The sequence below is a fragment of the Crocodylus porosus genome, unplaced genomic scaffold (assembly GCF_001723895.1).
Source record: "Crocodylus porosus isolate Cpor-Errol unplaced genomic scaffold, CroPor_comp1, whole genome shotgun sequence".
Taxonomy (NCBI): Eukaryota; Metazoa; Chordata; order Crocodylia; family Crocodylidae; genus Crocodylus; species Crocodylus porosus.
The window spans coordinates 12812727-12823220 of NW_017728950.1; positions in this window are offsets into that span (position 1 = coordinate 12812727).

A 10494-nucleotide genomic window follows, 5' to 3' on the forward strand; every position below is an offset into this window, starting at 1 on the left:
TTTATGTTGCTCTTTGAGCCGGTAGCTTGGGCTGGGACTATAACGGGCAGTTTTGGAGGTCTCATTAGTAACTGTGAAGCATGTGATTGCCTTGATCTCTTACCAGGGGTGGGCTCAAAGCCTAAAGATAAAGATACAGCCCAGTGAGGGGCAGTAAAAGGCTACAGAGCTTATAGGAGCCAGGGACCCGGTGCATGAGAGGGGCACAATGAGACGGTGTTTAGAGACCTGATGCCTGAGACGGGCACACAGAGATGGAGGCCAAAAGTATGCTTCCTGGGAGAGGCCCAGTGAGATAGGGGCTAAGGCCGGTACCAGAAGAGTGTGGTCCTCATGGTCCGACAGAGGTCAGGGACCCTGAGGGTGAAGGCAATAGATTGAAGTTAGTGCCCCCAAAGCCAGGTCTGGCATGGTGGGCCTAGGCAAACTGACCTAGTGAGATTGAAAGGGGTGGAGGCTGGGGAAACCAAGGCCCCAACAGAGGGAACAATATTGGTGTAACACGCTTGGGGCAAGGTATAAGGGAGGACAAGGAGCCATACAATTTTCCCCTAAGGCTACAGGTGCCCTACAGGGGCCTAGTCATGCTGGGAGTGATCTTTTAAGATGGAGGATGGGAATGAGACCTTGGTGGGGAGAACTAATAGGACTGAGACTCACTCTGAGGCCTATTGGTAGCCTCCCTTAAACACTCTTTAATAGTAAGATCAAGACATAGTGGATGACTGAACTAGAGAAAAGAGGCCATAGAATATGAGTCAGACAGGAGTCTCAGTTTCACTGAAAGATGTCATGGCTGCCCCAGTGGTTGTGACTTGTTACAATGGGTTTTAATATGGCTGAAGAGTCCAATCCATGCTTTGCAAGTTTTTCCACAGGTATGACAGGTGGTGCCTTGTGGGGGGAGGGGGAAGAGTACAACTGTAGGCCAGGATGTTCTGCACTTTGCTTCCTCCTCTGTCATTTCTCAGCTTCCTGAGCAAGATGGTTCTCTTCAAAGTGGGCTGTAGCTTGATGTATGGTGCAGTGCCATTAAGACCTGTTACCAGCTAGTATTTCCCAGTTGATGCCATCCTTCTTAAGGTATGCTTTCAGGGTGTTCTTATAGCAGTTCTGTCCTCTGTGGGTCCTCTTACCATGATTCAGTTGAGACGACTTGCTTTGGGAGACAAGTATCGGCCATCTGAACACAGTGGCCAGCCCAGTGGAGTTGATGTTTCACAATTTTTGCCTCAATGCTGGTTATGTTAGCTGCAGAAAGGATGCTGGCATTGGTGTGGTGGTCTTCCATCTAATGTGAGGGATCTTCCTGAGGCAGCACTGATGGAACCATTCCAGGCACTAAGATGGCTTTGATATGTCAGCCATATCTCACATCCATGGAAGAGTGTGGGGATAACCCACCTGTGCATTATAGACAAGGATCTTAATTTCCACCTGCAGATCTTGGATGGCAAAGACACAGTGAAGCAGCTTTCCAAAGGATATGCTGGCACAGCATATGGGGTAGGAGAGTGTGGGGTAGACCATGCAGTGTTGGGGGGTCCATGAAGGAGACCTATGGTGTGCAGCTTGTAAGGAACACAGGGCAGGCCACACGTTTTGCCTCCCCTGCCTGCCCACGCCTAGCCACTGCCCTCACCCCACCCTACTTAACTTTAGCTTTAGCTTTAGCTCTTGCTCCAGCCCCTGTGGCCCTGACCTAGCTGTGCCTGAGGCTGCTGCCTCTGCTTCTGCCTGGCCAGGTTAGGACTGGGGCTGAGGTGGGGCTGCCACTGCTGCTGACTATCCTGGAGTTGGAACCATAGCCACCCAGAAGTTAAGCAGAGAGGGGGTCAGGCACTGGGGGAAGGTGACAGAGGTCAAGAGGTCAGGCACAGGGGGTAGCAAAGGATGGGGAAGCAGGCAGGATCAGGGCACTCACCAAGGACAGGTAGAAGCAGGGCAGGCACACACACACACAGGGAACAAGGGCCTTGGAGAAGGAGGCACATGTTTTGTGGGTGGCACTGTGGGGGGAAAGTGGCAGGAGGGACAGGCACTTGGCAGAGAAAAATGGGCGGGTGGACAGGAGGCAGGGGGCACAATGGGGTCAAAGGGTAGGGGCAGCCAGGAAAAGCAAAGGGTGGGGATACATGGGACAGGGGACATGCCCTCCACTGCTGCTTTGTGGGGATGAATTTAAGATGCACCCATCCCATAATTTGATTCTATACAAGAAAAATTATAATAAATTTAGAATTTTTCACATATAGAATCTAATTATTGAGGGGTCATCTTAAATTCGAGGTTGTCTTGGATATGATTAAAATACATCTTTTGTATAATTGGTATCCTGTCAATAATTTTTTTAAAAATCTATTTTTTAATCTGGAGAAACAGGGTTTGTTTGGGTTTTTTTTAAATTACTTCAGAGGAATTACATTTATCAGGTGAAATTAAATAAGCCAGCTGAGTAGCTAAGTTGAAAACTGTTGGTTTGATTTATCTACAGTTGATGGATAAGATTCATATGAGTTTGTCACTCACCACAGAAAATTCTCAATTAGCATCATGAATGTGTTGATGAACTAATCAATCAGCCTTTCACATATCTTTAAGAACTACAGCAACAATATCAAGAATTTAATTGTTAAAAATGATTAAACCATATCAGTTCCTCAAACTACACGCTTAAAGAAAAGAAGTCATCTCAGAAACCTATTAAATCATGTTTGTCATCTTTAAATACATTCAATTTAAATCATGAAAATATTAGCATTTTTGTTTCAAAATCAAGATGTTCAGCATGCTATATACCACAGCTCAGGGATAGCTATTTAGGCCAGTCATAGGTATTCCTCACTTATAATTTAAGATAAATGTTACTGATGAGGAAAAGTACTGGAGCAAGCAAAAATAAAGTTAGGCCATAATAAGGAGCATAAGTAAAGGCCGAAAAACAAAGGGACCTTGAGATAAACTTAGCAGGAGACAGCTGGAGAAAACACGTTTAGTTTAGCAAGACTCCAGGGTGATTTATTGTCAGACTGCCAAGAATGTATTCAGGGGGAGGCTTCTGTGTGTCTTTTTCTCACAAGCATATAACAGAGCCTGTGCTCTGCAGCTACAGAGAATTAGCCGCCCTTGCTGCTTTTCCTGTGGCCATGAAAAATAAAGCACTCTGTTAGCCAAGCAGTGATCCTGTCGTGATTTCCACATCATCTTGGGGGCTCATCTGGGATGTGTCCTTACACAGACCGCCTCGAGTAGGACCCTCGTCTCGGCGCTTCGACTCCGTTGCTCTGAGAAGGCTCTCCTCGACCCAGTTCTTTGGCTCTGTGGCTTTGACACCCTGGACCCTGGTCTGTCATCTGCCTGCTTGGCTCTGAAGGAAAAGTCCCTGGCCAGGGTGAGTACCTGTCTGTTTTGGTGTCTGTAAGTCCTAGGCGTGACAATGGGTAGTGGGACCTCTAAGGTCCCACAGCAGGATCCTGCCTGGTTCATGCATCTAAAATATGGGCCCCGGTCAACTCAATACTTAGCAAAATGGAATCAGTATACCAATGATGACCCTAAGTTACACTGGCCCTTAGATGGGTCCTGGGATCAGCAAATTCTCAAACACCTCCGGGGAAATTTGGAAAGCAAGCACCCCGTTCAAATGGAAGCCTGGTACCTATGGGAAGACGAATCCAAAAAGCTACATAAGTAGCTTATGGCTTCCTACAAGGAGAGTGAGGAAAAATTTAAGAAACAGATTGATCACCTTCAGAACCAAGTTAAGGATTTCCAATGCCAGGGGCCAACCCCACCTGCCCCTTGTTCACCACATCTGGCTAGGCTATACCCTGTCGTGCCTCCACCACCAGATGATCCACCTCAAGATGACCTGTTGGATCATTGGTTTCTGCCCCCACTGCTGCCTCTGGCCCCTGTCCCGCCACAGCTCACTCCGGCCTTTGCTACGCTGCCGGTTGCTGGTCCTGCGGCCTCAGGCGCTGCTGCGTCCGCACCAATTTCTCTGATAACTCCACCGACACTTGTCTTTGGTTCATTGCCTCCTGTTACTACTCTCACCTTTAATTCTCCCAAGGGGGACCAATTTGAGTTTACTGTCCCCCTAGACCCTGTAGATGGGTGGACCATAGATTCGGCTGCCCTAGACCAACATGACTCCCCGATTAGATTGACTCTGTGGAATTGCCACAATGCTACCACCGACATGGACACAAAGGGAGCCACTGTAAGAAAGATTACTACTCATCGGGGTGGAAACCTTGCTGTGGCACAGTATCCTCTCCAAGAATACCCTGTGCTGGGGAGGGGGGGAGCAATCCGTGGTAATCCATGTCCCCTTCTCACCCTCAGAAATCATCTTCTGGTCAATTACTTTCCCTAAGCTTTGTGAAGACCCTACAGGGTTTGCTCAAAAGCTTAAAACCCTTTTTAAGGTCTATAAGCCAACTTATGGTGACATTCAGATGCTCCTCAGTGGTCTTCTCTCTGGAGACAAAAGGGATACACTCCTAAAAGAGGCCCATTGGCCTGCTCAGGACCCTGGCAATGCCAGTCTGCAGGACCTCTATAAACAGGTCCTAGACGCTGTCCCTGAGGTTCCCCCTCAAAAGACAGACTGGTCCAAAATTTCTATGTGTAAACAGAAGCTAGAAGAACACTCTGCTGATTACTATTCTTGCGTGATCCAAGCCTTTAAGGCACATTCCGGCAATGAAGACCCAGAAGCTAACCTTTCTGCTGTGATCATCCAGACCTTTGTTTTAGGGTTGTTACCAAAGATTTCTGAGCCCCTGCAGACAGCTGTAATCGGATGGGGAGCTAAACCCATCACCAAAATTCTGGCTGCTGCCACTCATTTCTATACTAAAGCTCAGCAGGAAAAATCAAAGGCTCAGGAAAAATTGATGGCTCTGCAAATCAGAGACCTTCAAGGTGATACCGGACTGTTTTGCTTAACCTAGCCACCTGGTCCCTTTGACATTCCTAATGATGTGTGTTGCTACTGCAAGCAGAAAGGCCACTGGAAGAATGAGTGCCCAAATAAACCCCAGGAGCCCCCGCTCTCAGCTAGTGCCCCTCCGTTTCAGCCAGGTGCCCACCGAGCTCCACCGCCCAGACCAGCTCCTCCCCAGTCCTTTGAAGGTGAAGATCAGTGTTAGGACAGCTGAGAAAACCCAGAGATTCTAGCCCCTTTGCTTTCTCCCCTTTCTGATGTTACAATACCTGTTACTGTGGGAAAACAGACTGTTCCCTTGTTGATACCAGTGCTTTGTCTATGCTTAGCTCTGATTTTGTTTCTAAGGTTCCCGTTTCTGATAAAGTAATCACTGCCGTAGGTATTGGGGATCAACCTATTGACCACCCTGTTACGTGGCCGCTCTCATTTACCTTAGGTCCCCTTACTGAGCAACGTGCCTTTTTGTTAAGCCCTTGTGCTTCTGTAAATCTGCTGGGGCGAGACCTCCTGTGCAAGTTACAAGCAACTGTTCATTGTTCTCCGGATGGGGTTTTCCTCTCATTACCCCAGACCCAGATTCGTGCCTTGATGATGACACTAATGGAACAGGAACCTGAGCCCAATTCTTCTTCGTTGCAACAGGAACTATTGGCTCACCTTCCTGAGTCCTTTTGGTCCCACTCCACAACCGATGTGGGGCTTCTTAAGAGTGCCATTCCAGTTACTACCAAGGTTAAACCAGGAGTGTCTCCCCCATTGGTCTCGCAATACCTGCTGTCTGCTGCTGCCTCTCGAGGCATTGCACCTGTTATACAAGGGCTCCTAGAGCAAGGAGTTCTTGTACCTACTTGCTCCAGTTGTACTACCCCAATCCTATTGGTCCTCAAACCAGGGAAATTCATCCCTGAAGGATTGCCTGTTTATCGATTTGTTCAAGATTTGCATGTTATTAACAGTTTTGTGGTTCCTTTGACAGCTGTGGTGCCCAATCCTGCCACTGTTCTTTCTCATATACCTGCTTCTGCCTCTTGTTTTTCTGTAGTGGATCTCTGTAATGCTTTTTTTTTCTATACCAGTTCACCCTGATTCTCAGTATCTTTTTGCGTTTACTTAGCAGGGCCAGCAGTATATCTTCACCCTCAAGGTTTCCATGACTCACCCACCATATACAGCCAACTTCTCAAGTCTGACCTTGATACAGTCCAGTTGCCTCATGATTCTGTGCTTGTTCAATATGTAGATGATTTGCTCCTCTGCTCTGATATCCTCCCTCATTGCCAACCTGATTCTCTTGCCCTTTTAGAACAACTTGCAGCGCGGGGCCACAAAGCTTCCTGCTCTAAGCTCCAAATTTGTCTGGCTTCCGTCACCTACCTGGGCTATACTATTTGTCACAGGACCTGTCACCTGTCTCCTGATGGCCTTTCTGCTACACTTTCTCTACCTCACCCACAGACTAAATGCCAGCTCCGTGGTTTCCTAGGTGCTGCAAACTACTGCCAACAGTCCCAATTACTCTGTCCCAATTACTCTGGATTTTCCAAACCTCTTACCCTTCTCACCTGTGACTCTTCCCCTGACTCACTACCCTGGGATTAAAGCCATGAATCTGATTTCTGCCAGCTCAAGCAAGCCCTTTCCTCTTCTTCCGCTCCTGGTTTGCCAGACTATTTTAAGCCGTTTACTCTTTTCTGTAATGATCACCAAGGCACTGCTTCTGGTGTCTTAATCCAGCCTTTTGGGCCTTCCCTGCACCATCCCATTGCTTATTATCATGCCTCCCTCAATCCAGTTGCTTCTGGATTTCCCCCTTGCCTCCGCGCTGTTGCTGCTGCTGCCCTGCTGGTTTCTAAAACTGATAACTTTGTTCTTGCAAAGCACCCCCTTACTGTTGCTATCCCTCACACTGTCCTCACCCTTCTTAAATGTGGCAGGACTCAGCACCTGTCCCCTGGCCAGTTAACAGGGTGATGGTCCTCCTGGAGGTGGACCACATAACCCTTGTTCACTGTGACCCCCTCAATCCTGCCTCTCTTTTACCTTCACCCTCCAATAGTCAACCCCATGACTGTACGAAGCTTGTGGATTTTGTTTCTCTTCCCCGTCCTGATCTTTCTGATACCCCTCTGACTAACCCTGACCTCATTCTTTACATTGACGGCTCCTGTTTTCGAGATAGTCATGGTGTTCTCCGAGCTGGTTATGCTGTCTGCTGTCTGTTCTGACCACTCTGTCATTGAAGCTGCTCCTTTTTCTATTTCTAGTGCTCAGGCCACTGAATTCATTGCTCTGACTCAGGCCTGCCACCTTGCCTCCGAACAATCTGCTAATAGCTATACTGACTCTCACTAAGTCTTTGGTGTCTGCCACTCCTTCAGGCAGAACTGGATGCAGCGAGGTTTCCTTACATCTGCTGGAACTCCCATTTCTCATCATCGCCTTATTACTGCTCTTCTGGATGCTATTCTTCTTCCCTCCACCCTTGCTGTCCTATGGTGCAAAGTACACACTGTTACTTATGATCCTGTGTCTCTGGGAAGTGACAGGGCAGATGCCGCGGCCAAGACCACCGCCTTGTCTGAACTCTAGGCTCCAGTCATTCAGGCTGCTCTCTACTTTTCTTCCCCTGTCTCCCCTGACCTCCCCTCCCTCCAGGATGCTGCCCTGGATGACGAAAAAGATGCCTGGATTTCCGCGGGCTGCTCTCTCCACCCTGATTGCTTGTAGCAACACCCCTCTGGTTGCCTTTTAGCCCCTCGGGCCCTGTTGTCCCTCTTAGCCCAAATGGCCCACTCAGTGGCTCACTTGGCCAAAGGGGGGATGATGGTGGAGGTAGATAGTCATTGGTATGCTCCGGGTTTTTCTGCTGTGGTAGCAGTTTTTTGTTGCCAGTGCCTGCAGTGTCAATGACACAACCCTGGCCAACCACCCCGCCAGCCACCACATTACACAGGACTTTGGGCCATTATTCCTTCTCCCACCTCCAGAGGGACTTTATTGAGCTGCCCAGGTCAGGACCCTGGAAATATGTGCTGGTCATTGTCTACCTTTTCAGTGGCTGGCCTGAGACTTACCCTTGCCGATGAGCTGATGCTCTCACTGTGGTCAAGAAACTTCTTTTTGACCCGGTGCCCTGCTTTGGTCTACCCCTTTCCCTGGACTCAGATCGAGGCCCTCATTTCATTGGCCAGGTGGTCCAACATGTTTTCAAGGCCCTTTCCATCTGATTCCAACTCCACAACCCAAATCATCCTCATGTTATGATTTCCACATCATTACACACTTATAATATACATTTTTCTGCATTACAGATTTACATATAGATTTATGTATATATATTCGTTATATATATTACATAATATATGCTGTGGACATATACCATTTTTATATATGCAATTCAACCCAGACTTCCAAAATTGCATAGAAAGCAGTTCAAATGGTAAACATTTAAATAAGTTGCTATATTTCAAGTTAACATCTAGCACCATCCATGGAGTGATGTTCAGAGAAGAACAGTATGGCTAAGGACAGACAGTCAAAAATCCTGAGGCTGAATCAATTCAATCTTTGCTACCCTATGCTGCTCATTCATGTGGACACTGATGATACTGCCAGGGGAGACCCTGAGGAGATCAAAAATGACTAGAGGGTTCTGGGTGCAAGGGTGAAGGGGATGGAGGCTCACATGGTGTTCTCCTTAATCCTTCCAGTTAAGGGAAAGGGCATGGGCAGGAGCAGGCACATCCTGCAGATCAATGCATGGCTTCTTGTGACTAGTAGGGCTTTGGCTTTTTTGACCACAGGATGATGTTCCAAAATGAATTGCTAGGAAGAGATGAAATTCACTTGATAAAGAGAGGGAAGAGCATCTTTGCACACAGACTCACTAATCTAGTGAGCAGAACTTTAAACCAGTTTCACCGGGAGATGGAGACCAAAGCCCTCAGGTAAGTGGGGAAGTGGGTAATCTAGAGAAAGTGCAAGTGAGAGTGGTCAACAAGGGAGGTGCTCTCATTCTTCCTGAGAAATCAGGGCAATCGACTTACCTTAAGTGCCTGTACACAACTGAATTACCTTAGGTGCCTGTACACAAATGTACAGAGCCTGGGAAACGAGCATGAAGAATTTGGAAATCCTCTCATAGTCACAGAACTATAGTTTCATAGTTAGTAGGGTTGGAAGGGACCTGAGCAGGTCATCAAGTCCAGTCCCCTGCCATGACAGGTGTCAGGGAACAGGGCCCCAAGGTCACAGTGGGCCGAGCGGTTCGGAACGAAACAGGCGGGATTAGCGGTGAGGAGCATGAGCGGTATGGGACTTGTGCGGTTTCAAATAAAGTTGATTTATTTACTTACGCTTTTGAAGCGTAGGCAGAGGAACTTGCTTGTTCAGTTACAGTAAAATAATAATGTACGAACAAGGGAGTCTGTTGGTCCATGGGGTTCCCGAGCCGAGCCCTTGCTTTCTACCCCGAAGGATAGGTGTGGCTGCCTGACTCAATAGTCCCAGGACTGGTCAACAGCTTATTGATTGCGATAACAAACAACAGAACTGTAACACGAAGAACGATGTGACGCCAGTCCAATGTGGACGAACGAGTAGTCGATGGTGATGCCGATGCCGAGGTTGATGCTGAAGGATGTAGTGATGTCGTAGCCATTGATCGAGCGGGTTAATCAGGATCATGGTCTGTCAGATGCCAGAAGCAAAGTCAGTAGCCGGAGGATCAATACACGAAATCAGATCGAAAAATCGATGAAGAACGAATTGCAGGAAACAGCACGGTGAGGGGACCGGTGGGCCTAAAGCCCTCCCGAGGAGCAGTCCCTGCAGCCGCAGCCTCTGCTCTCAGGATCGGGTCAATCTCTCCCTGCGAGACAGTCCCTGCCAAGGCAGCCTCTGTTCTCAGGTTGAGTCTCTTCCCTGTCACTCTGGTCTCTCTTTTCCTGGGCGGGGGCTCACAAATCTTTTATAGCAACCAGTTAGCCAATCAGGTTGCATTTTTCATAGAATTTTCTGGTCTAATTACATCATCTGCTGAGCAGAGCTGAGCATGCTTGCAATAGTAAAGTAGGTCAGGTTTGACAGACAAGCCCTGGGGTCCTACAGGCGACACATGCTGGGCATGCTGTGGAATTTTCCGCTACTAGGCTTGTCTGCGCATGCTCACATCTAACTCTCTGTGTTATCAGCATTTATCCAAAATTTGGCTCTGACAACAGGAAAGAGTACTGGGGTCAAATGACCCCAGCAAGGTGATTGTCTAGCCTTGTCTTAAAGACCCCCAGGGTAGGAGCCAGCACCTCTTTGCTTGGAAGTTGGTTCCAGATCCTAGCTGCCCTGACAGTGAAGTAGCGCCTCCTGATGTTTAATCTGAATTTACCTTCTGCCAGCTTGTGACCGTTATTTCTAGTCACTTCTGGTAGTGCTCAGGGAAAGAGGGACTTCCCCCAATGCCTGCTGGTCCCCTCTGACTAGTTTGTAACAGGCCACAAGATCCCCCCTCAGCCTTCTCTTGTGGAGGCTGAACAGGTTCA